The sequence below is a fragment of the Felis catus genome, chromosome D4 (assembly GCF_018350175.1).
Source record: "Felis catus isolate Fca126 chromosome D4, F.catus_Fca126_mat1.0, whole genome shotgun sequence".
NCBI lineage: Eukaryota > Metazoa > Chordata > Mammalia > Carnivora > Felidae > Felis > Felis catus.
The window spans coordinates 18,025,222-18,049,000 of NC_058380.1; the positions used below are offsets into that span (position 1 = coordinate 18,025,222).

Consider the following 23,779-nt stretch of genomic DNA (forward strand, 5'->3'; position numbering starts at 1 on the left):
GCCATCTGTACTGACCGAGGTGGACTCATTCTGTCGTTATGACCATTTTCCACGCCTGTGCTCTTAAACGAGCTCTATGATTAGCCATGTTTTCGAAAGGTGGACAAGGCTGAGCCTTCTCCTTCTCGGCTTCCCTTATTGCAGGCTCAAATTTACCAGGTGAAGTCATGGGGACGAATGGCACAGCATAGGGAATATGGTTCTTGATACAGCAATCAGAGTAGATGGTAACCGGTGGCAGTGACCCTGGTGGTGAGCCATGCATGACATATGGACTATGTTGTACCCTTGAAACTAATGCGACGTTGCAGGTCAACTGCACTTCGATGCAAAAGGAAGTTTATCATTTGCTGATCACCTACTTTAGGTCAAGCACAGCACTGCGGCTTCTGTGTTCATCCCTTAGCAAGTCAGTGTGCTTGCCCCCCTCTTTAAGGTCAGCAACCCGAGGACGAGAGTTGTCAACTGCTCTCTTCCCACCATGGGATTAGCCATGTCTTCCGGCTCTGAATCCAGCCTTCTTCCTCTAACAGCCCAGCTGCCCCTGTTCCTTTGTCCTTTCCACATCCCAGCCTTCCAGGTCCTTCTAGCGAGGCAGTGGCTCTCCCACTGCCCCTGCCCTTTAATGTAGTGAAGAGTGGAGACTGGGTTGAACCTAGGGTGTTCTACTGTCTATGTTTCCATCCATCTCTATCTAAATGAGTCTCTATCCCTTTTTTTTCCAAGAGATAATTCATGGTCATGGTCACAATCACAGAATCTGGAGAGAGGCTGCCTGCGTTCGAATCATGATACTCAGCTGCTAGCTGTGTGATCTTAGGAAATACACTTCATCTCTCTGTGCCTCTGATTCCCCACTTGTAAATAAGGATGGCAATAATCCTCTCTCTCGTCTAGGGGTATTGGGAGGATTCAAGGACTTAAAGCACTTAGATAAAATGATTAAAGCACTTAGAAGAGTACCCGCGTGTATTCGACACAGTATGTGTTATTATTACGTAAGCCAGAAACTAGATTCATCCTTGATCCTGCCCTTGCCCTCTCTCTGATCCGTCACCAAATCCTGTTCAACTTACCTCTTGAATAAGTCTTGCCTCCATTCCCTCCACAAACACACAAGGTCAGCTACCATCATCATTCGCCACAAGCAATCTGCAAACAATTCTGCACCCTCTTTAGTCCCTGGCTTCCCAGAGAAGCCAAACTGGTATTTTGAAAATACAAAGCCGATCACAACACTCTCCTACTGAAATCTGTTGCTTTTGGGGTAAGTAGGAGACACTTTAAGGTCAATAAGACCCTGCAAGCACCACCACACATCCCCTTCCCCTGGCTCTCCATTTCTTCTTTTCCTCTCCCCATCTTTCCACCCCTCTCCCCCCTTCCCCTCCGCTCCCGCCTCCACTCCCCTGTGTCTCCCCCTTCTCCCCCCCTTCTCTTTCTGCCTCTCCCCCTCCTGTCTCTCCCTTTCCCTCTGTTTCTCTCGCCCTCCCCCAAACTCTCTCCCCCTCTGGCCCTCTCCCCACGTCCTCTCTCCCTCCTGGTCTCCCCTCCATTCACTCCGGACTTTCCGTCCCTCACATCGCCAAGCCTCTTCTCAGGTACCACCTCTGCAGCGATCCTGTCCCCACTCCCCCCACCTCCGTGCCCAGGTCACTCCTCTCTCCACCCTGCTGGAGTCGATTTTACATTTGCTTCTGCGCTTATGAATGTCTGCCTCCCACTCCAGACTGTAGGCTCCATGAGGGGAGGAAGCTCGTCATACCTCTCAGTTTACTATTATCTTACTACTAGGTTAGACCTTGCTGTCCTTTGCTTTTACTCCACCTGCCACCCCCCACCTCTAGCTCTGTGGGAGCAAAACACAATGATTTAGAATGGGGACCCACTTAGGCCGTTCCCACAGAACACAGTGGGAGGAGGTGACCAGACATCCACAGACCATGGAGGGTTTCCGGGGGGAGGGGGGGGCACACCTGGGTCGTTCAGTCAGTTAAGCATCCGACTTCGGCTCAGGTCATGATCCCTCGGACCATGAGTTTGAGCCCCACGTCGGGCTCTGTGCTGACAGCTCAGAGACTGGAGCCTGCTTCGGATTCTGTGCCTCCCTCTTTCTGCCCCTCCCCTACTCGTGCCTCTGTCTCTCTCAAAAGTAAATAAACATTAAAAGAATTTTTTTTTTTAATGTAACTAGGGGGCACCTGGGTGGCTCAGTCAGTTAAACATTCTACTCTTGGTTTTGGCTCAGGTCATGATCTCATGGTTCACGAGACAGAGCCCCGTATCAGTCTCTGTGCTGGGAACATGGAATCTGCTTAGGATTGCCCCTCCTCCACTCATTCACCCTCTCTCTCTCTCTCTCTCAAAATAAACATTTAAAAAATATAGCTATGATGTCAACAGAAACAACGTCAGTCTCCTTGTGCTGTCTCAGGCTAATAGACTAAAATAGAAACGAGATGATGTCTATCTGTATCATTAAGTGTTTCAGGCCAAACTCACTCTCCAGGCGGCCAGCAGAATTTCTGACTCTGTGCTGGAACCTTCCTCCTCTCTCTGATGCCCTCCATCAAGAGGCCTTACGCCATAGCATAAAGGTGGCAAATCCGGAATGTCCCTTGGCCACTCACTACGGCTCACGCTAAGTGGTAACTCAGAGAAGCAAGCAGCCTGAGCCTGGGCCAACATGGCCGTCATCCTTCCAAAGGACTCCAAGAGGAACAGCATAGAGCAGTGGTTCTCAGACTGGAGTGGGCCTCACCATCACCTGGAGAGGCTGTTCGAACGCAGGTTCCTGCCCCCCACACCCACCCCAGAATTTCTGATGCGGTCAGTTCAAGGTGAAAGCTGAGAATTTACATTTCTAAGAAATTCCCAGGTCACACTGATGCTGCCGGTCCCACCCTCAGAACCACAGCACTGATGTTAGGTGTAGACCTAGTACTTACACTGGAGGGATGTGGGTTCAAGTCCCAGCTCGGCCACTTACCAGGTAACCTTGGATAAATTCCTTGATTTCTCTAATCCTCACTTTCGTCATCTAAAAACATCACGACGACACCCCTGCTGGGCATTCAACAAGCTGACGCAAGGTGCTACACGTGGGTACCAAGCACCTCTCCTCCCCTCGGCAAGAGGGAACCCCTTTCCCTGTTCCATGCGCAGCCCCCACATTCCCAGGGTCGCAGGATGCTCCGTGTGACCCTCCCTGACAGGCGATGGCCAGCAGGGCACCGTGAATTTGGCTGCCTCTCCGGAAATGTCCTGCCCACAAGGGCAGGACCGAGATAAGCGTCAGGGGCTACTCAGCCTACCTCACAAACAGGTGACAAGGCTATTGCAGGACCCTTTTCCTGCGAGGAGGGTCGCTCATGGCTTTCGGCCCTGAGACCAAGAAGTTAAATGATGCATCCAAAACCACACAGCTCTTAATGGCAGAGCTCCAAAGTCAGGACAAACGCATCAGCTGACTCTTCGGTTTCTGACTGATGTTTGGAATGTTGGCACATTAGTTTCTATAGCTACTGTAACGAACAATCACAGCCTGGTGGTTTAAAGCAATACGTATTTATTCTCCCGCAGTCCTGGGGCCCAGAAGCAGGCCAGGGGGGTCTCCCAGGGTAGAAGTCGGGGTGTCCGCAGGACCACCCTCCAGAAGGTAGAAGAGAGAGCATTCCCTGGTCTCCCAGTGCCCAGCACTGTTTGCCTTGCGTTCCTTGGCTTGTGGCCCCTTCTTGCATCTTCGAGGCCAACATCAGCGTCTGTTAATCTCTCTCTACTGACGTCATTCCTTCTCCCTCTAGGATACTTGGGTCCCCCCACCCCGATAATCCTAGGGAACTTCCTCATCTCAAAGTCTCTAGCTTAATCACATCTGCAAAAAAAAAAAAAATCCCTTTTTATCGTATATAATATTCACAGGTTCCGCGGACGAGGACCCGGTTAGCTTTGGGAGCCCTTATTCATCATACTATACTCACATAGACCATCTAATCCTCCGAGCCACCCCCTTTCATTAGAAAAATAGAAATGATAATATACGCTCACGAGAAAGTTGCTAGGAGGTACACTTTAAATTGCTAAAGAAATGTACATTGGATTTTTAAGTGCCTCCTGCATTCTTTTGTGTTATACTAATTCATTCACTCTATTCATCTACTCATGTTTTATGGAACACGTACTGTGTGCCGGGTAGGGTGTTAGCTACGTGGGATATTAATGTAAAGAGGAACTCTGCCTGTATGGGTTTTATACTGTAATTAAGACAGATAAATGCTCCAGAGAAAATGCCCTGATGCACTATGAAAAGAAAGAGACGGAAATGTTCTCTAGGGATATAACAGAGCCGGCAGTCTGTCCTCTGGGCGGGAGGCAGGAGGAAAGCTGAAGGAAAAGACTAGAAAGGGACAGGAAAGTGCAAAATAGCCTCGAACATCTGGAAAGTGCCAGGAGTTTCTCCCTGCTGGAGCCCTGGGTGCAAGGAGCTAAGGCACAGCGTGAAAGAGAGGAAGAGTGCGGACTAGGGTTGACTGGGAACTGCCCGTGCGCCGTGTAAAAGATCTGCCTGGTACTATGTGCTCCGGGAGCCCCTAAAAAGTGTCTGCAGCCCCCTTGATATCCATCCCACCTCCTGCAGAAGTGATAGCTCCTGGCAGGAAGTCCTGAAAGTTCCAGCCTCCTGACAGATACCAAACTTCGGCAGAGTTCTCCGTGAAGCGGTACTGATTTAAGTGCCTCTTGCCTTTTCTCCCTTACTGAGACACTTTACGGATTACAGTGTCAGAATTTTATTTTTAGAGCCTCTTGTTATGGTGAGCCATTATCTCCCTTAGGATCTCTGTCAATCTCATTTTTAAATCATTAATTCCCTAAAATTATTCTTCTACCCTTGGATCCCATTTAACTCCCTACTCTGCAGTTCTTTTTGAGAAAGTTCAAAAGATAAATTCACTGTATTATTAGTATATTAGGTATAGCACAATCATTCTTATTGCTCATGCAATATATATACATACACACACACACACACACACACATATTGGATATATATTTTTTGCAACCTGGGTGGTTTTCCTGACTGATGGTAAGGGAGATGTAAATTTAGTTGAGGACATCTGCTTCCTATATGCAGCATCCCTGGTCGGCTGCACCCCTCACTTTATCTCCTGAAACATAGCACCCCTCTCTAATACGCTTTTGTCTACTGATCTCATTCTCTCCACAAACTTTAATAAATTGGCAGTGCGCTTCTGTGCTGGAAAGACATTTTGCATTAAAAATTGGATTCGCAGCAGGCAATCTGCCTGGGGACCACATGTCTAGGAAAGGAGTCATTTTTTAACTAAGAATATTACAAGCCTAGATAGGATAGGGCTTGTGTCCTCTGAAGCACAAATGTCTATCCTCCTGGAAGCAAAATTACTCTACTGCAGGTTGGTAATTAACCCTGTCAACTAACTTTCAGAGCAAGTCCGGCCTAATCACACATTCTCTTCTGGGTTCTACCGCGGTGGTTTCTGGAACCTATTATACTCTACTACTTACAACCTGTACTCCAATCACCACTCCTTGCCAGCACTTTGATTTGCTGGTCCTTTTGTTCCCCCATGGCTTCTATGAGCTTCTAACCATGCGAACTATACAAAATTTGCGAGTTTATTGTATTTATCATTTACCAACTCCTGTGCTGTGATGTAAGCTCGCCCAGAGACGAGACCTATGTTTTGCCCACTATTGTATCTCAATACCGGAAACGGTGCCTGCGTGTAGGGGGTGCTGAATAATTACGCTGAATGTTAATACAGACGTTTCCATGGAGCGATCAGCTGCCAGGTAACTCTTTGGCATCCCTTTACCTCAATCACGCCCACCTATGATTTCACCAAAATGTTTTGACTGCTGTTTCGCGTGGCAAATGGTGGTCCAGATCGTGGGAAATTATTCCTGATCTCCAAGACCACCTAACCCCGTGGAGGAGACACATGTGGGCAGAAATACCAGTGGGTATGTAGGATAAGTTAAAAATATGTACAAAGCACCACAGAGCACCGAAAAAAAAAAAAATCAATTCGGCTGCATAACAGTGTAGTAGGGGAAAGAGTGCAGGCAGTTTTCAGTGGTAAAGAATGAGTTTCCCAGAATGTTGTCTGGGAAAGAGACAAGGGAGCAGACGCGAACCAAATGGATACTTTAAGCGAGAGAGTACACCGTGGGCTTGGAGAACCGAAAGTCTCTTGGGAATGCCAGAACCTAGCGATGGGTCTCAGGTGTCCCCCTTTCACAAGCCAGACTGGAGACAAAGATTCAAGTACAAGAGGTTTATTTGGGTAATGAAAGAAAATGCCGGCGGTAGAGTGAGAACATGAGATCAGGAAGAAAAAGTAGCTGATGAAAGTTATCTGATCAAGCCAGTGGCCACAGAGGGGACTCAAACTCAGTGCTGAGAGGAAACACCCGAAAATGATATAGAAGACAGGCCTCAGTTAGCTCGCTGGAGGGGTGACGGAGGGAAGATCTTCAAACACTAAATCCCCATCGTTGGCCGAAGAAAACTCCTGGGGGGTCAACAAGCCAGCTCTTCTGGCCTGCCGTATGGACCCGTCAGAGCAGCCTTCTGAGACACTAGAGAAGGTCTCACACTCCTACAAGCTGGTGCTCTCCCCTGGAAGCTGGTTTCTGCACACCAATCAAGTAGAGGCAAGGATGTATCATTCTTTGAGCTTTACTCAAAGTATTGAGGGGGTGGGGAGCAGCACTGGATGATCTTAGGCAGGAGGCTAGAAGTGTGAATTAGTGAAACATCATTTTGGTTCCAGAACGGGGGTGGGATGGGGAGAGTGGATAACGAGTCCAGGAGACCAATGTTGAAGATAAATCTCCCACTTGAAAGAGGAGAGATTGCACTAGAAGTCATGTGGTGGTGCTGGAGACGGGGGAGAGATGACAGAAGTCAGATGTTCATGACTTAGGGTTGACAGAAACTGTGAGTGACTGGGGGAAGGGTGGGGCCAGGGAGGAGCTCCCTCCACTGACTCCCCAGCTTGGATGGTGTAAGTGCTCCCCGAGATGGGGAGTATGAGGGATACGAGTACTGAATTAACATGCTTAGTCTTATTGAACCTGTTGACTTAGAGATACTTCCAAAGTACCCACCCATAGAGTCTGGTGGGCCATAGATACAGGATTATTGAACTCAGGAGACTGATTAGACTGAAGTGCTATTTAGGAATCTCCACTTTACAGAAGATATTTCAAGATCGGGAAGAAGAAATTCCAGAATAAAGAATTAGACACTTACGACAGAGGAGTAGTCTGTTGAATATTACTAGGACAGCCTTCTAGTATCGGGTCCTTTGCCAACCTAAAAATGGCGGCATCATCGATAGTCTCTGGGTAGTGCTTTGCCTTTATTTCTCTTTACAAATTCCCGCAAGGATTGTTTTTTCCCCTCAGCATAGATAAGGAGGAACAAGACACGCTGTGTGATTTGGGGCAAGTCGTGTAAATGCTTACGGCTGGCTCCTTCATCTGTGAAAAGGGCATCTCCTAGGTGGAGATCAGCTTCTGATGGTCACCTGAAGAGACTTTCCAGAGGTAGACTTTGCAAATCTCGCTTTCTCCCCTGAACACAAAAACATAGCAAACTCACGCCCTCACCTCACTCACTAGGCACTCAGCCTTGTTGGCACAAGGACACTCCTCGATGAAACTCAAAGCATCGCCTCTACTGGCATGTACCTTTAACCTGCTGCTACCGATTCATCCTTTACCTAAGACTTGGTTCCTGACTAAAAAACACCTTTTAGCATGGTCACAAAGTCCAAGTAAGCAGCTGAAACTACAACGATAAGAGCCCTCTCCGTGACAATTTACCTTTCCTCTGCACGGGTTTTAGACCCGAGCGTCTACACACGCGTGGCTTTTCTCCCAAACGGTCATCCTGGCCACGAACGGGATGGCCCCTCCCCAGGAGTGCGTAGATGATGACGATTTCTTTCACCGTCTTGGCATCTAAACATGACACTCTGTCTGGCAGCGATGCAATCAGCTCCCAATCGTTTATGGGCTGTGGATGCCTGCACTATATTTTACCCCAACAACTCTTGCTACGAGGGTGTCAGGGAGGGAACACAGCCGCTCAATGTTGAGCGGGCCCGAAAGGCAGCCACTGGCAAAATATCGCCTGTGGAATGTATATAAACATCAGAGTTATGCCAGGAGTTGTAGTTTCAAAACATCTGCCAGCTCATCACACACAGCTTCCCTCCCATTCTCAGACCAACAATACCACTATGATCCCTTTACTCCCTCAAGTTCAAGGCCATGGATTGGACTCTTTTTCCCCCCCTCATCTCCTATATGCACCCAACATGTATCAATAATAGTAATAGCATTTATTTATCATTTATTACATGTCAGGTGCCCCCCCCCCCCCCCCCGCCGCCACGGTCACAGAAGACTCACACAGAGTTTCCCTGACGTGCTCAAAGCCACCCTGTTTGAGCTTTGGACTCAAGTTCTGACTTGTTCACTATTCCCAGAAATATCATGCTGTTCACGCAGGGCGGCTGTTTCTTTCTTTTGAAATGACCAAGGTAGGAAATTCACTCACGAGGAAGCCAATTTGGGCCTCGTGCAAAGACATGTCTGATGCAGTTTTCCAAAAGTGGAAGAAGTGAGTTCTCCATGCCTCTCCGATTTCATGCAAACACTGGGCAGTCACTAGACTAGAACGTCACTGAGACCATCGATCCCTGGGAGAAGGGAGGAGGCGGCAGCTAGAGCGAATGAGCTCAAAAGCCCACCCTTCCCGGAGATCCTGGGACCGGGTTTTCTGGGAACCACCTTGTCATCACCATTTTGGTTACTGTAGCTCCAGCCCCCACCCTGGCCTCCTGAGGCCACCTCCTAGCTGACTTCCCAGCTGTCCCTTCCAATTCATCCGGCTTCATCTGGCCACAGCGACTGTGCACCAAATTCGTTCCCATCTCCGACTTTCTCCTTAAATCTTCAGTGGCTCCCTTTGGCCAACCACACCCATTTCACCCATCTTTGATGTTTCGTGACCTAGCTACATCCTCGATCCAAACTCATTTTTCACTTGCTCAAACTCCATTTCTACCTGTCCGTCTAACCACGTGCCTGGGTCACAGAGACACTGTGCTTATTTCCGCCTCCAATCCTTTCTTCTCCTCTCCTAAAATATTTTCTCCTCCCCCCCCCCCCACCACCTTACCGTATCTATTTTTTTTCCCCCCCGGGCCCAAGTCAATTTTGTTTCAGTACAAAGAACTCTAATGAATTTCTCCCCCCAAGGCACCAATCAAGTTGGTGTTTTCTACTCATTTTCTATTCGTGCAGCAAAGCCACGGGGACCCCAAAATGAACAAGAAATCACCCTGTCCTCTGGGAAGATCGCAATCAGAACCAGCTGCCCTGTGTAGCCATTCGGTTCTGAACACTTGATTCCACAGCGGCTCACGTTCCTGGTTGTAGGAGCCGATTCTGTCTCGCGAAGGGTACACGGTGAGCTCTTCGAACGCGGCAAGCAGTAGTTCCAGATTGCGTGACTGGGGTGTCTAGGATTGCGGAGCTTGAACTTACCCCCATCTTCACGCAGACATACACAAGTATACACCCACGCAACCTGCCAATTATTTGTATGTTCAGTGTAGTGGAAAGTGCACAAGAGACCTGAAATCAGACAGACCTGCAATAAAACCCCATCTCCCGGCACTTTCTGGAGAAAAGGAGTGCGGCAAAACCCCAGCAAGAGGCACAGTGTGAAGGCGGACCCCCTGAGTTTACACTGCCGCTCTGCCACCAGAATAATCCTTCATTCAATCATTCATTGCCTCAACATTGTCAACAGAAAAATGAGGCCACCGTGGTTCACAATGCGCCCTTTCTTAAGGTGGTTATTATTATTTTAAAGGAGTGAGTCGATATGTGTAGAGCATTCAGGACAATTCCTAGCAGATGGCATCACGAGTAAGTGCTAGCTCTTCTAAATAGCACTACTAATTCAGAGGTGCTGGGGTGGCTCAGTCGGTTAAGCGTCCGACTCTTCGTGTCAGCGCAGGTCATGATCTCACGGTTCGCGGGTTCGAGCCCTGTACGGGCTCTGTGCTGACAGCATGGAGCCTGCTTGGGATTCCTTCTCTCCCTCGCTCTCTGCCCCTCCCCTGCCCACTCTCTCGCTCTCAAAATAAGTAACTTGAAAAATATAAAATAAACGAATAAATAAATAGCACTAATTCAGCGACCTGGGGCAGACTGCGTAAATTTTCTGAGCCTCAGTTTTCTCATCCTTAAAAGGAGAGCAAGGCTAGGGGCGCCTGGGTGGCTCAGTCGGTTAAGCGTCCGACCTCGGCTCAGAGCATGATCTTGCAGTCCAGGAGTTCGAGCCCCACGTCAGGCTCTGTGCTGACAGCTCAGAGCCTGGACCCTGCTTTGGATTCTGTGACCCCGTCTCTCTCTGCCCCTCCTCCACTTGCGCTCGGTCTCAAAAACAAACAAAAATTTAAAAAAAAAAAAAAGAGGAGAGCAGTGCTGATCTCTGTAAGATGCTCTGAGAACTTAATGTGGAAGCACCAAGAAAGCACCTAGCTTTCCCAGAAGAGGTTCCCTATCTCTGACTCCAGGCCTGGGCTTCTAATCCCCCCCACACCGCAAGGAGATCTTCCCCCTGCCTCTGTTCCTTTTAGCCCTTGTGCACACCCGTCACTCATGCTACCGTAGTTAAGCGCTTGTTTTTATCCCATAGAAAATGGGGGCCTCCCACAAATTCATCGTTAGAAAATTACAACCTAATTACACTGAATGATTGCAGAAGCAAAGACCGTTCAAGTTCCCCGGAGCCCACAGGCAGCTAGCTTTTCCGCAGCCTGTCCCGGCCCGTTTTGGCCAACTGCGAACAGCAGGAGAGAGGCATCGGCCCTCTCCGGGAAGGTTTGGGGCCCCGGGCACCTCACACCGTGTAAAATCAGGTTGAGAGGAGAATCAAGAGCAACCTTGAAAGCAAAAAGGAGTCAAAGCAGGTCAGACAGCCCCTGCAGGGAGTTTGGGAAGGGGAGGAGAGCCTGACTCACCAGTTAGGCCTGCAGGGATCATGGGAACTGAGTTTCCATGGAGTTCCAGGCTTCCTGAGCCCAGGACACTGAGCCCCGCCTTGCTGCCTGGCAGCTGCAGACCTAAGCCAAGAATTGAGTTCTAAAGGCCCAGGACCCCCAATTATGGGGCCCAGACTGTTACCTTGAGTGCCCCCCTGTTGCCTAGAAACGTCGAAGAGCCCCCGTCCCCAGACAGCAATGTAACCAGTGCAGGAAGGTGCTACGGTCCCTTGGGGAGATGCCAAGGGTCTGCCGGGGCTGGGGCTGGCAGGAGAGCGTAGAGGTTAGACCAAAGGGAGGAGACTTTGATCTTACCTCAAATACTGAGGTGCCTACCTTGCAGCCAATCTGGCTCTTCTCCCAGAGGAACCGAATTGTTCTCGAGGCTCCTATAGACTTCCCAGAGCTGTCTGTCGCTGGAGGAACTCGAAGGGTTTTCGCAAGGTCCTCCTCTGTTCTCTGCAGGAGGTCTCCGTCTCTGTAGGACGAGGCGGAGAAGGCAAGTTCTCGGGTCTATACGGTAGAGGGATGTAGAGGCTGCCATTTCACCGCAGACCAAGGCTCTCAACAGGGTGGTTGGCGCTCAGAGATCCATGCTGGACGTTTAAAGGAGATTATCAAGGCATCAAGGTATAAGGAAAGACCAGAGCACATCGAGTCCTACCATTCTGGAATATTTTGATAGGGCCAGAGCCCTCTCATGATGTTAATAATGCCTAAGAGACATCTCTTGAGTTTATGTTAAGGTTGTACAAATCAATTCATAAGCAATTCCTGACCACTGCGCTAAGAGTGGAATAAAGACCAGTTAGAGTCACAATTGTGCGTTATTGCTAAGCAATATCACCGAAAGGCAACTAGAATGATGACAGGGAGGGATAATGCTGACCCAAAAAGCACATCAGTTGTTCCTCTATTGGCAAATATTGGTTTGGGGTGCCCACAATTTTCTAGTCAATTAATAGTTCTAGAATTGTAGGTTTAGGGTGGCAAGTGAAAAGGCAGAGGGTTGCCATTTTCCTGAATAGATCAGACTACAGCTCGGTGCTCATTACACAGGACCACGCCTGTCGAGTTGTTGAAAGTGAATAAAATGGTTACTAAAATTAGAGTCCATTCGTCTAAGCGGTCCCTGAACAGGGGTGGAGGGATGAAATCTTCCCTAGATATTTTGTTTCTATTTACCACGCAGTTCTAAACCAACCACAGTAGAAGAAAGGACATTATTACCTAATCTTAGGGAACTATCAAGTTTGGGGCAACTGAACTTATTTTATAAAGCTGAAGGGAGGTTGGGGGCGCCTGGGTGGCTCAGTCAGTTAAGCATCCGACTTTGGCTCAGGTCATGATCTCCCGGTTCATGGGTCCAAGCCCCACGTCGAGCTCTGTGCTGACAGCTCAGAGCCTGGAGCCTGCTTTGGATGCAGGCTCTCTCTCTCTCTCTCAAAAATAAATTTAAGGGGCGCCTGGGTGGCTCAGTCGGTTGAGCGTCCGACTTCAGCTCAGATCACGATCTCACGGTCTGTGAGTTCGAGCCCCGCGTCGGGCTCTGGGCTGATGGCTTGGAGCCTGGAGCCTGCTTCCGATTCTGTGTCTCCCTCTCTCTCTGCCCCTCCCCCGTTCATGCTCTCTGTCTCAAAAATAAATAAACGTAAAAAAAAAAATTAAAAAAAATTTTTTAAATCTTAAAAATTTAAAAGCCGAAGAGAGGTGAAATAATTTTTTCGAAGCCACCCATACAGTAAGAAGGGACTTGAGGTTGGAGTGTCTCTAAAGGTTTTTGCAGTCTCTTGTGCTGCTTATCTAAGGGACCTGGTTGTGCCCCCTGGACCCGTAAAAGCTAACTTTGATGGAGCACCGACTGTGTGCTGTTATCTTTTAAAGTACACCTCACGTATTCACCGATTTAACCCTTCTGACAATTTTATGACGCTGTGATTATTTCCGTTTTACAGAGGAGATGACGGAGGTTCTATTACTTGTGCAAGTTCACACAACCGGCACAAGGCAGCCCCAAGTTTCCCATCTAGGACACCTGTTCCAGATACATGCACTTCACCTGTACCCTGCTTCTCCCCTCCCAGTCATCTAAGCACACGGGGGGCGGGGGTACAGGAATCTTGAAGAGGTGGGGGGTATCATTCTGCCTATGGTGGGACCCAGTGAGGTTTCAGTCCCAGATTCCATGCTCTGGACCGAGTCTGAAACTCTGATAAGATGCAAACCATATAGACGTCTTTATGAGAATCTCACATTCTAGGAGAGACTGTCCGCAATACAGAAGGGGGTTGGTAGGTAGGGAAACATCTGAGACTCTGTCTCTGCCACCTGGGGAATGAGACCTTCTGCCCCATGGCTTCCCCCACCCACCCCGTCCCCACACACAGAACACATACACTCACAGCCTAACAATACTGGCCCATTGTCGTTTTTAAAAAATATTTTTAAGTTATTTATTTATTTTGAGAGAGAGAGAGAGAAAAAAAAAAACACAGGTAGGGTGGGTCAGCACAGAGCCTGCCGCGGGGCTCGAACTCACATACCGTGAGATCGTGACTTGAGCTGAAATCAAGACTCAGACGCTTAGCTGACTGAGCCACTCAGGGGCCCGCCCCCGTGTTTATTTCCATCTGTGGACGGGCTCCACCCTCCCTGAGACAGAGAGGAAACTGACTTGTCCTGACACCCACTGAGCCTGGAAGCAAGTCTATCCCCGGCCACTCACCTGAAGACACAGGTAGTCAGGGCTTGCGTGGTGCCAGCCCCGTCACAGAGCCAAGAACCCCAGGTCCAGAACCTGACGGGGTGAAACTCTGCCGGGAAGAGGCCGCTTTGTGGGCCCCGGCTCCCCGCGGTTCACCTACTTCTGACAAACTCTCGCCCCAGCAGCCGGAAAAAGGCAGCGCCGTGGCCGCAGGGCGCAGGGAAGCGCTGCCTTGCTTGCTTCTCTCTGATGCAGGAGGCTGTCTCCAAAGGGCGGCTTATAACCACTAACTTGCGTGGGTGGCTATCTTGCAGCTGATTTCCCTTGAGAGGTGGTTGTTCTCCATCCACAGGGTCAGCAAGAGTAGCTGCCTCGTGGCCACCACCCTGTGTAGCCAATTGAGTCTTCAAGTGCCCTCGGGGGGTTTAGGGAAGGCTCGATCAGGGATCCGGGGTTTGAGCCAAGCGTCAAGAGTTAACATTTCGATGCTGAAACTCCTTACTTTGGCAAATGAGGCCCACGGCCCTACCCCACGTGATTACTGGAGGTGCAATGAGCTAACCTACCCCCAGTACCTGATAATGGTCACTAATATTCCGAAAGCCGCTGGGCCGGGTGCTGGGGTCTGTTTCCTCCTTTGATCCTCACCACGTCCTGTGAGAGACTGTCCGCGATACTCCGGAGAAGAATGTCAGGGAAATCTGCGATTTGCTTCCCGTCAGATAGTTGGAGAAAGAAGCCCGCATCAAACCCAGCCGGGGATGACTCCAACATTTGTGTCTTTGCCCAACCCCAGGGCTTCCTACTAGGTTGGCCTGCGGGGGGCACACAGGTACTTTGGTTCACCCCGCCCCCCCTTGGTTTTGATATGCATACTTGGGCTTTTTAGAAAGCACAATTTGCTCACTCCCGATACAACATATGGCATCCCGAGTAATCAAATGCCTACCCGGTCACTAAGGGGCTGAGGCATTCTGGGTGCTGTGCTCCATTCAGACCCATCGCCAGGCAAACCAACAGATGTCTTAGAAGGCAGCATGAACTGCCTGTGAACCGGCAGTGTTAATGATGACCCCATAAAACGCTGCGTGTCAATTACCAGCTACAGCCAATTACTAGCTACAGAGCTACCGTACAGACGGAGCCCAAAGTCTTGGGATGCAAACTCCTCCTCCTTCCAGGAGCTTCCCCTTTCTCTTAATTAGCAATTAGGCTGCAATGCTTTAGACCAGCAGGTTAGGCTTGAGGAAAGACTAAGGGAGCGCCGGAAAGGGAAGTTGGAGCCAACATTTCTGCAGCCTGTGGCTGCCGAGGAAGAAAAGGAGGATAATTTGAGGATGTTCCCTCCCTTGGGGTACTGGCGTGGGGGACGGGCCAGCAGCTGTACTTTGCAGGGTTTAAGAGCAAGTAATAATCGTGGGTTAGGGAGGCTCCCTGGGTCACCATAGAAACGAAAGTGGAGGATAACAAGCCTCATCCTCATGCCTGTGTTCCGGGACCCCAACCACCACGGAGAACATTGGGTTTTAAGCTCCTCAGGGAAGGCTTTTGGGCTTTAACTGATCTGATCTGCATTCGAAAACTCCTGTTTAGTTCGAGAGCGTCGGGAAGGCTCGATGGTCCTGATAGTTTCACCTGCCATCCTTCATCACCTCCAGAGTGAAAGGATGTGGAACAGCCCTTCGGGCTCCATAGCACAGTGCTCACTGGGGTGCACACGGGAGCTCTGTCCACCCAAGTCATTCCCTTTCTTGGTTAGTCTGCCTCGGTGTCTCTCACCCAAGTGTGACCTGCCTCGGGTCATCGGCGATGTTTTCCAAAAGGTAAATGAGTCATTCTTTCAAATGACGGTCACCCACTTGTGTCCCTGTATCTTGACCCCCGGATCCCCTCGCTGTGAACGCATCGGATAATGTACAGTTTCCCCCAGGGGAGTGGTCCCACTGCGGCCACAAGTGGTGGGAGCATTGGGATAGCATCAAACCCAAAGACTAGGGGGACTGAGTGCACTAGAGAATCTATAGAAATTCTAGGCTCCGGGCACCCGGGTGGCTCAGTCAGGTAAGCGCCCGACCCTTGATTTCGGCTCAAGTCATGATGTCACCGACGTGGGATCAAGCCCTTTGTCGGACTCCATGCTGAGCGTGGAGCCTTCTTGAGATTCCCTCTCCCTCTCTCTCTGCCCCTCCCTTGTACGTGCATGTGCTCTGTCTCTCAAAATAAATCAATCAACTTAAAAAGAAAAAATTCTAGGCTCACTTTCAGAAATAATAAAGATAGTCCACGAAATAAAGAGACCAACAAGACATTTTACACACCTCAAATGGGCAATAAATCGATTTCCATCTACCATACTGTACTTACAGGAAGTATTCATGATCCCGCAGTTTCGATGAAAGGCTTTATTTATTTTATTTAATTGCAGATACTAATCACACTCACGCCTTTTGTCCCCTCTTGTGTCTGGTTTTACAACCAACTGTTCAGTGTCTTTTCAATTTTAGCATCCTTAAGCTAGAACTTAGAGGGACTTTCACAAACACAGAGGCAATGCAAAATTCTCCTAATTGAGGAAAAGATATACAAGGACCAATCCATCTATACTAGATTTTCATATAAATTGGAGGAGCAGAGAGAGATTACTATAATTCTGGTTATAAATGATTTCTGAGGAGCCTGTTTATTTTGCTTTCGGACAGCAGTTAAAGCAGTATAGAAAATTCCTGTGCAGAGCGCCAATTAATTATTTTATTCATTCAAAAATACCATTTGGGTTTCCTCTCAGGAGCTTCTAATCTAGTGGACAGACCAAACTGCTTGTAAAACTCTCAATTTGGGATAAACAGAATTGCCTTTTAATAAATACTGGCCACTTTCTCAGAGAAAATAAATTTGGCGAGTTTTTTCAATCATTGAGGAAATTTGCTCTGTACAATGTGCCGGCTCCAAGTTCACTTGTTTTCACAGTGAATTCCTTTCCGATACCCTTACCTCACCAAACGCTTCAGACCAAGCTTGTGGTCAAGGTCCATTTTTTTTTTTTTTTTTTTTTTTTTTTTTTTTATAAATAGCAAAGCTACTCGGATCGCCAAAAAGGGAATTGAATCCATACCAGGGAAACACTGCAGAAGAGGGTCTGGACTCCGGCTAAGACATACCTGGGTCATAGCCCAACTCTGTCACTTACCTAGCTGAATTAATTTATGCAAGATGTTTCATCTCTCTGAGCCTCCGTTTCTCATTCATAAAAGGGCTGTTGTCTGGATTAAACGTTATATAGAACAGAACGTAATACAGCGGGTGTCGGTGAATGGGAACTTCACCGATGTAGTGGTGATTGCTATATCACCACTACGTTCCGGTGTGTTGGCCAAAGCTTCACTTTGGATACCCTTTTTTTTTTTTTTTAGCAGCCTGACTGTGGTCAGGGTCCAAACAACGGTGGACATGCAAAGGCTCAACTCTTTTTTTTTTTTTGTTATTATTTTTTTTAACGTTTATTCATTTTTGAGACAGAGAGAGACAGAGCATGAACGGGAGAGGGTCAGAGAGAGAGAGGGAGACTCAGAATCCGAGCCGTCGGCACAGAGCCCGACGCGGGGCTCGAACTCACAGACCGCGGGATCATGACCCGAGCCGAAGTCGGACGCCCAACCGACTGAGCCACCCGGGCGCCCCGAAAAGGATCAACTCTTAATTCCTTGCTCTTTGGACAACACGCAGGCGGGAGGAAACCAAACCTTTGCACGTGTGTTGGATCCACAATTCACGATCCATCCTTTTTTTTGAGGGGGCGCCAACCCATGGGGGCACCAGAGTAGCATTGCAGAGCATCTGAGAATTAAAAAAAGCAAGGGGACCAGGAAGGAGAAGTCCGGTCGATCAGAAAAGCCTGGGTGGGAGGGAAAAGGGAAGTCACTGTTGAGAGGGCAAAATGGGACAGCGGTGGCTCCCAGACACCTCCAGGCTGTGGGAACAGACCTCTCTTTCTACCTGCTGGATGTTTAGTTTGCCTCTAGTTCCCAAGGGGAGCAACAACAACAAACAAAACGAAACAAAACCCGAGGATTCCATCAGCCAGATGTCTCCATTTTCGTGAGCTTTATCCATTTATCCACTGACCTCCATTAGCACAGGACATCTCCCAAGACTCAGTTCAACACACTGGCTCCCCAAGATGGTTGGTGCTCTGTGGACACATCCCCACAGGGCAGACGATCCTGAGGTTTTGGGTTAAAATTAAGTATTGGCCCGGTAAGGAACAAACTCGGTGTATAGACTTGTTTGGGGCAAGGGGGAGGGGCAGTATCTATAAGATAAAATTTACACTTTTAACCATTATTAGTATACGGTTCTGGTCCTTATTATAGTCACACCACCACTCATCCATCTCCAGAACTTTTCCATCTTCCCCAGGTGCAATCCTGTACCCATTAAGCAATAACTCATGTCCCCCTCCCCCTAAGCCCCTAAGAACCTCCATTCTATTTCCTGGCCCTTTGAACCTGACCACCCCAGGTACCTTACATAAATGGAAACACACAGCATTTGTTCTTTGGTGACTGGCTTATTTCGCTCAGCGTTAACATTTTCCAAGTCCATCCGTGTCGTAGCACGTGTCAATTTCCTTCCTTTTTAAGGCTGAACAATTATGTAAACTCGTAAGCGAAGATGCTGCCGGCTCCCTGGACGGCCTCCTACTTTGAGCCTGGCTATAAAATGTCACGCTCAACGAGCCTTTAAAAACTGAATTATTTCATTAGTATATAACTTGAAAGTGTTCCTGAGTATTAATTATAGCTGGTAAAAAGTAACAAGTGCATGGATTTCTTTTCACGGACACCGTCTTCACACAGCGGTATCTTAAGTTGGAAACTAGGTATTGGCATCCTTGCAAAGAAATAGCGGCACTTGGTTAGTGCCTGGGGCTGCAGAGTCTTTCGGGGAAGTCACACTCCATGATTCCCTGGCATCTGGTGACAAAGCACGTACACAGAAGCCTCCAGATAATTCAGGATCCTGAGGTTGCTCCCTGAAATAACCTGACCCAAACCAAACGGCTAATGTCTCATCAAATGTTCTTCCCATTCTCTCTTACAAATCACCCTTGCTAAAAAGTTGTTTCACGCTCACATCGCTATCTACTTACGGGTTTATTAATTTATTTAGTATTTTTATGTATACAACGTATGTTTTCTTAAATGCTGCAAAAAATTTGGTTCTAGTCCATAAAGGCTATTACAGAGTACACAAGAAAGCCTAGCCCTTCTGTAGGAGGAAGGAAGGTCTCCCGGCCATGTATGCGTAAAAATTATTCTTTTTTTTTTTTATTTTTTTTAACCTTTATTTATTTTTGAGACAGAGAGAGACAGAGCACGAACGGGGGAGGGTCAGAGAGAGGGAGGGAGGGAGACACAGAATCCGAAACAGGCTCCAGGCTCTGAGCTGCCAGCACAGAGCCCGACGCGGGGCTCGAACTCACAGACCGCGAGATCATGACCTGAGCCGAAGTCGGACGCTCAACCGACTGAGCCACCCAGGCGCCCCTGCGTAAAAATTATTCTTATGTGAGTCTCCATCATGTTTGGTAGCTGTGGATGACGTGATAAATGCTTACCTATTATTCTGGATGATTTCATAAAGTTTACTTGTAAGTTGGATCCGTTAACACAAACATGCCGTGCAATGTGATCAAGAGGTAGAACAAGAGCCACTTCCTTGTAAATTTTTTTTTCTTAATTTTTTAAGGTTTATTCATTTTTGAGAGAGAAAGAGCACGCGAGCAGGGGAGGGGCAGAGAGAGAGAGGGAGACACAGAATCCGAAGCAGGCTCCAGGCTCTGAGCAGGGGAGGGGCAGAGAGTGAGGGAGACACAGAATCTGAAGCAGGCTCCCAGCTGTCAGCACAGAGCCCGACGAGGGGCTCGAACCCACATTCTGTGAGATCATGACCTGAGCCGAAGTCGGACGCTCAACCGACTGAGCCACCCAGGCGCCCCGCTTGTAAATTTTTCAGTGGAGAAGTATGCCTTTCTAAGCTATGTCTTCAACTTTTGAGACATCACTTCTCCCCAGGAGACACCCCTTCCTCTCTGTCCTTTGAACTATTACAGGATGAGATGAGAAAGGAACTAAAAGGAGAATGGAATTTTTGTGATCACAGTAGAAAGATAATTTGGACTGAATAATAGATGAAGACACCAGAAGGAAGAGCTTGTAGGATGAGGTGGAGAACAAAATATTGGCCCCTGAAGTCTGTGCTACAAGTGATTTTTTTCCAAGAATTTTGTATATCACGCCTGTCATAAACATTTAGTTTCATTGTGCAATGAAGACAGATGACAAGAATTTGCTGCTCCAACAACCAAAAAAAAAAAAGCAACTCCACTATGTCCTTGGAATCTGGCTTTTTTTGGTTTCAAATGTGCAGTGGGGAACTTGTGCCTGCAAGGGCTGGGGTTGGGGACAGTTGTTTCTGTAACTAATTGGACATCCTACATAATCATAAAAATCGGGGCAGGTCCCTCGATTCTCGTCTGTTCTAAAGCCAGCACTTGCTCTAAAGTTAGGAGGCATGCAGGCTTGAGAGAGGTGCACAGCTAAGCTGTCCCACGCTGACTCACTTACATAAGCATCAAGGTTATGAAGGTTTTCTCCATTTTGGGTCTAAGTGGCAGGAAGGAAAAACATGTTTTAAGAGTCAGTCATCAGGGAAGAAAAGTGCTTGGGAAGGTCTTAGCTTAGGGAGAACTTTTGTAGATAGGAGGATGATGGGAGATGTGAAGAAATGATTGACGGCAAAGAGGCTGGTGGAAAACCATTGTGGGGAAAGTTCCAGAACATGAGGTGGACAGCCAACAATGGCCAGGAATAAGGTACATACCTTCCATGGAGAGAAGAGACCAGTGAACAATCAAGAGAGAGGGAGGAATTTTGGCATTGAGAGAAAGGATGCTGGAGAAACTCAGTACCTCGTCAGCAAATTAGGAAGTGAGGTCACCTTCTGAGAAAGAATTTGGAATTCTGGAACTTGGGTCTTGGGAAGTTTTGGCCTAGCCCCAGTAAGAAATATAAGAGGTAACTGGAAAGGTGAATAAAAGAATGATCAAGCAGGGTGAGCTAGAGTCGTAGTGTAACATGAGAAGGGTGTGTTGGAAGGGTTATTTGAAATCTCAGACATGGGGCAGTTTCAAGTGACGACTCGATCTAAGGTGGTTGAGCAGATCAAGTACAAAGCCAAGGTATCAGTGCCACCTACTGGCTTATGGAAGCCAATGAGGAGGCAAATAAGAGTTACAGAGAATTTTAAATGTTTACAGCACTATCTGGATAACATCTGCTTGACCTAACCAAGTATCCTCTGTAATTACAAAGGAGACTTTGGGTATAGAAATGGGAAAACTCTCAGAACTATCTAAATAGCATTTGATTTAGCAGAGCAAGGTGCATTTAGCTTAAAATCCTACCTTTGTGTTGCAACCAATACACCATGGAAATTAAGGTGGATGGCCATCAAGAGTTTGGAAAAACAAATCCCTGTGTCTGTTCCTATAGGTGTGAATGTCAAGGTAAAGTACCAGTAGAGCAGACAGTCTGGTGTCTGGCCTTTGCTTTTCTGTTCTAGATGTTAATCTAGACTGTCCAAGGAAGTGAAAGGCTACTGACTAGCATTTGGATTATAACGATCTCTTTTCAAATCATTCTTCTCAAAAATCCTTGAGGACCGAAGAGCAGGCTCTTTTCTGTTTGTGTATGTCTAAATCTCACCTACTACCCAGCACATAGATGTTCAAAAAGTGTCCATGGAACGAATGCATGAACAAATGAATAATCTATGATCCTACGTTCCTCTAGAATACACTTTCTTTGGGTTTGGAAGCCTCTGGAAACCATCCCTCACTCCTCTTCCACTCAGCACATGCCTTTGGAAAGATACATAGCGACCATCCAGCTCCGTAAACACAAATTATTAGCATTAGCAATGTAGGCAAGATCTACTCCTTCCTACCAGGTCTGCCTTTATCTTGTGAGTGTCTGGACTGATAATCACTACTCAGTTGGTTGTGGCAAAAGTCACACTGTGACAAAAGTGGAAGAGATTACAGCAAGGGCAATCATTAGGAGGTAGAATGGGGAGCCTGAATAAATAAAAGGCTATACAAACATGAGGCCTATATTGAATGAGGCAGTCTCAACTTGAAATCACCCATTCCTACTAGACACAAGTCCCAGCTTTTTTCTCCCTTGGAAACCAAGCTTTCTGATGACCAAGAATGCAATTTGTCCATTTCTAATACCTTTGTGTGAATTAGCAAAAGGTGTCCCCTACAGGGGCAGAGGCAGAGACAGCCAAACCAGAGTGCGTGGCTTGGTGAGATGAACATGGGCTGGATTTCTGCTTCCACATGGCCACTGGGACAGGCACCTTGTGCAGTGAACAACCTGCACGTTTGCATTCTTTGCCCCCACTGGGTACTCACTCTTTGGGGCATTGGGCTCCCGGGAGTCACTCCTGAGCTAAAAACTATGGTTCCATTCTAAAAGTTATATATCAGGGAGCCTGGGTGGCTCAGTCGGTTAAGCGACCGCCTTCAGCTCAGGTCATGATCTCACGGTTTATGAGTTCAAGCCCTGCGTTGGGCTCTGTGCTGATGGCTCAGAGCCTGGAACCTGCTTTGGATTCTCCCTCTGTCTCTCTGTCCCTCCCCTGCTTGTGCTCTGTCTCTGTCTCTCTCTCTCCCTCTCTCTCGAAAATAAAAAAATGAAAAGTTATATTTTTTCTTTTAAAAAAAATGAAAAGTTATATATCAGATTCCTTGGCAACGACCGAGCAACAAAGAACAGAGTCTGGGATGTGCAGGATATGCCGCTATTATTAGATAATTGCATTGCTCCGAATATGTACTTTTCCCCTTTAGTTAACAAAACTTACAGAGTAACTACATCAAAGGCTTTTTCCGTATAGAAGGACAAAATCTCCCTGCTGCCTCATTTTCATTTTTGTGGTTAATGCAAGGGAAGGATTTATATATCTAAGGTTACCTCACCTAACGGCACTAGTTCAGCAAAGCCATGGGACAATGCAGAGGGGTGAACTTCCTTCAATTTCTCACCAGTCAAGTCTATGTTTCCATGGCTTCAAAGCAACTACAATAAATCAGGCAGCAAATCTTAGAGTCTCAGTAAGACTTGGTTAAACCATGCGTGAGGAACTGCTACCTCCCTATTCTGGCTGGATCTCAGATTGACAATGTTCAGACATACTTACAGGGGGTGGAGTGATTCTCCTGAAATCTGAAACCATGTTTTCTGTGCGTGATTGGTTTCCAAACCATACAGAGTGACTCTTGGGATCAGACTAAAGAAACTTCTCGATTTCTTCTAGGACAGTGGGGGGAGAAGACGTTGTGTAGCGTGAGTAGAGGGTTGGGTTCAATGAGACCCATCATTGGTTTATCACTGGATTATCACCTTCAAAGAGGCTGGCTTGTCCCCACCATCTTTGCTGGGAGAGTAATTTCTTACATGTTCAGAAGAAGTTTGGGAAGCTACACGTGCTTCAGTGGAAAGGCCTCCTATGTGTTTTTCCTTGGGAAGGATACTTTCCAAATAAGTGAAGAATTCTGTGGCTATCTCTTCATTGTTACTCTTTCAGGGTGAGATGCAGCTCACATCTGTCAAATGTTACCCAAGCTTTGACTCCCCTTCTTGACTAGTTACCATAATAACCCCAGAGTTGTGGGTGGGTCCGGCCTGTTGCTTGACTTGAACCAAGGCTGTAACGGAGGTCTCTGGGGTCCAAGCATTCTCAGCCGTTAACAGGCAAGTCAGAAGGAGCTCAGTAAAGGGGTCCTATGAGAAGCCCCCCTTGGCCTCTCTGTACTTATTTAATCCGTAACACATGTTGACTAGGTCCAAAATTATGTCATTGCCTCATAACTTTTTGAGGTTCCAAATTCCGAGGC

The 23,779-nt window shown here is 47.7% G+C and overlaps 1 protein-coding gene and 1 long non-coding RNA gene across 12 annotated transcripts in view; one reads left to right on the forward strand and one right to left on the reverse strand.

Moving 5' to 3' along the window:
- The window catches only part of LOC123381610, a 63,514-nt gene extending 48,667 nt beyond the window's left edge, over nucleotides 1-14,847 (reverse strand). For all 4 annotated transcript variants that reach the window (XR_006588841.1, XR_006588840.1, XR_006588839.1 and 1 more), the window contains exons 1-2: nucleotides 13,837-14,847; nucleotides 11,448-11,707 (exon numbers count right to left, since the gene is read on the reverse strand). This is a non-coding gene — a long non-coding RNA (uncharacterized LOC123381610). The remainder of the gene's footprint in view (nucleotides 1-11,447; nucleotides 11,708-13,836) is intronic.
- PCSK5 (proprotein convertase subtilisin/kexin type 5) overlaps nucleotides 1-23,779 on the forward strand; it is a 461,238-nt gene that overhangs the window by 330,583 nt on the left and 106,876 nt on the right. The gene's annotated exons all lie outside the window — the stretch shown is intronic.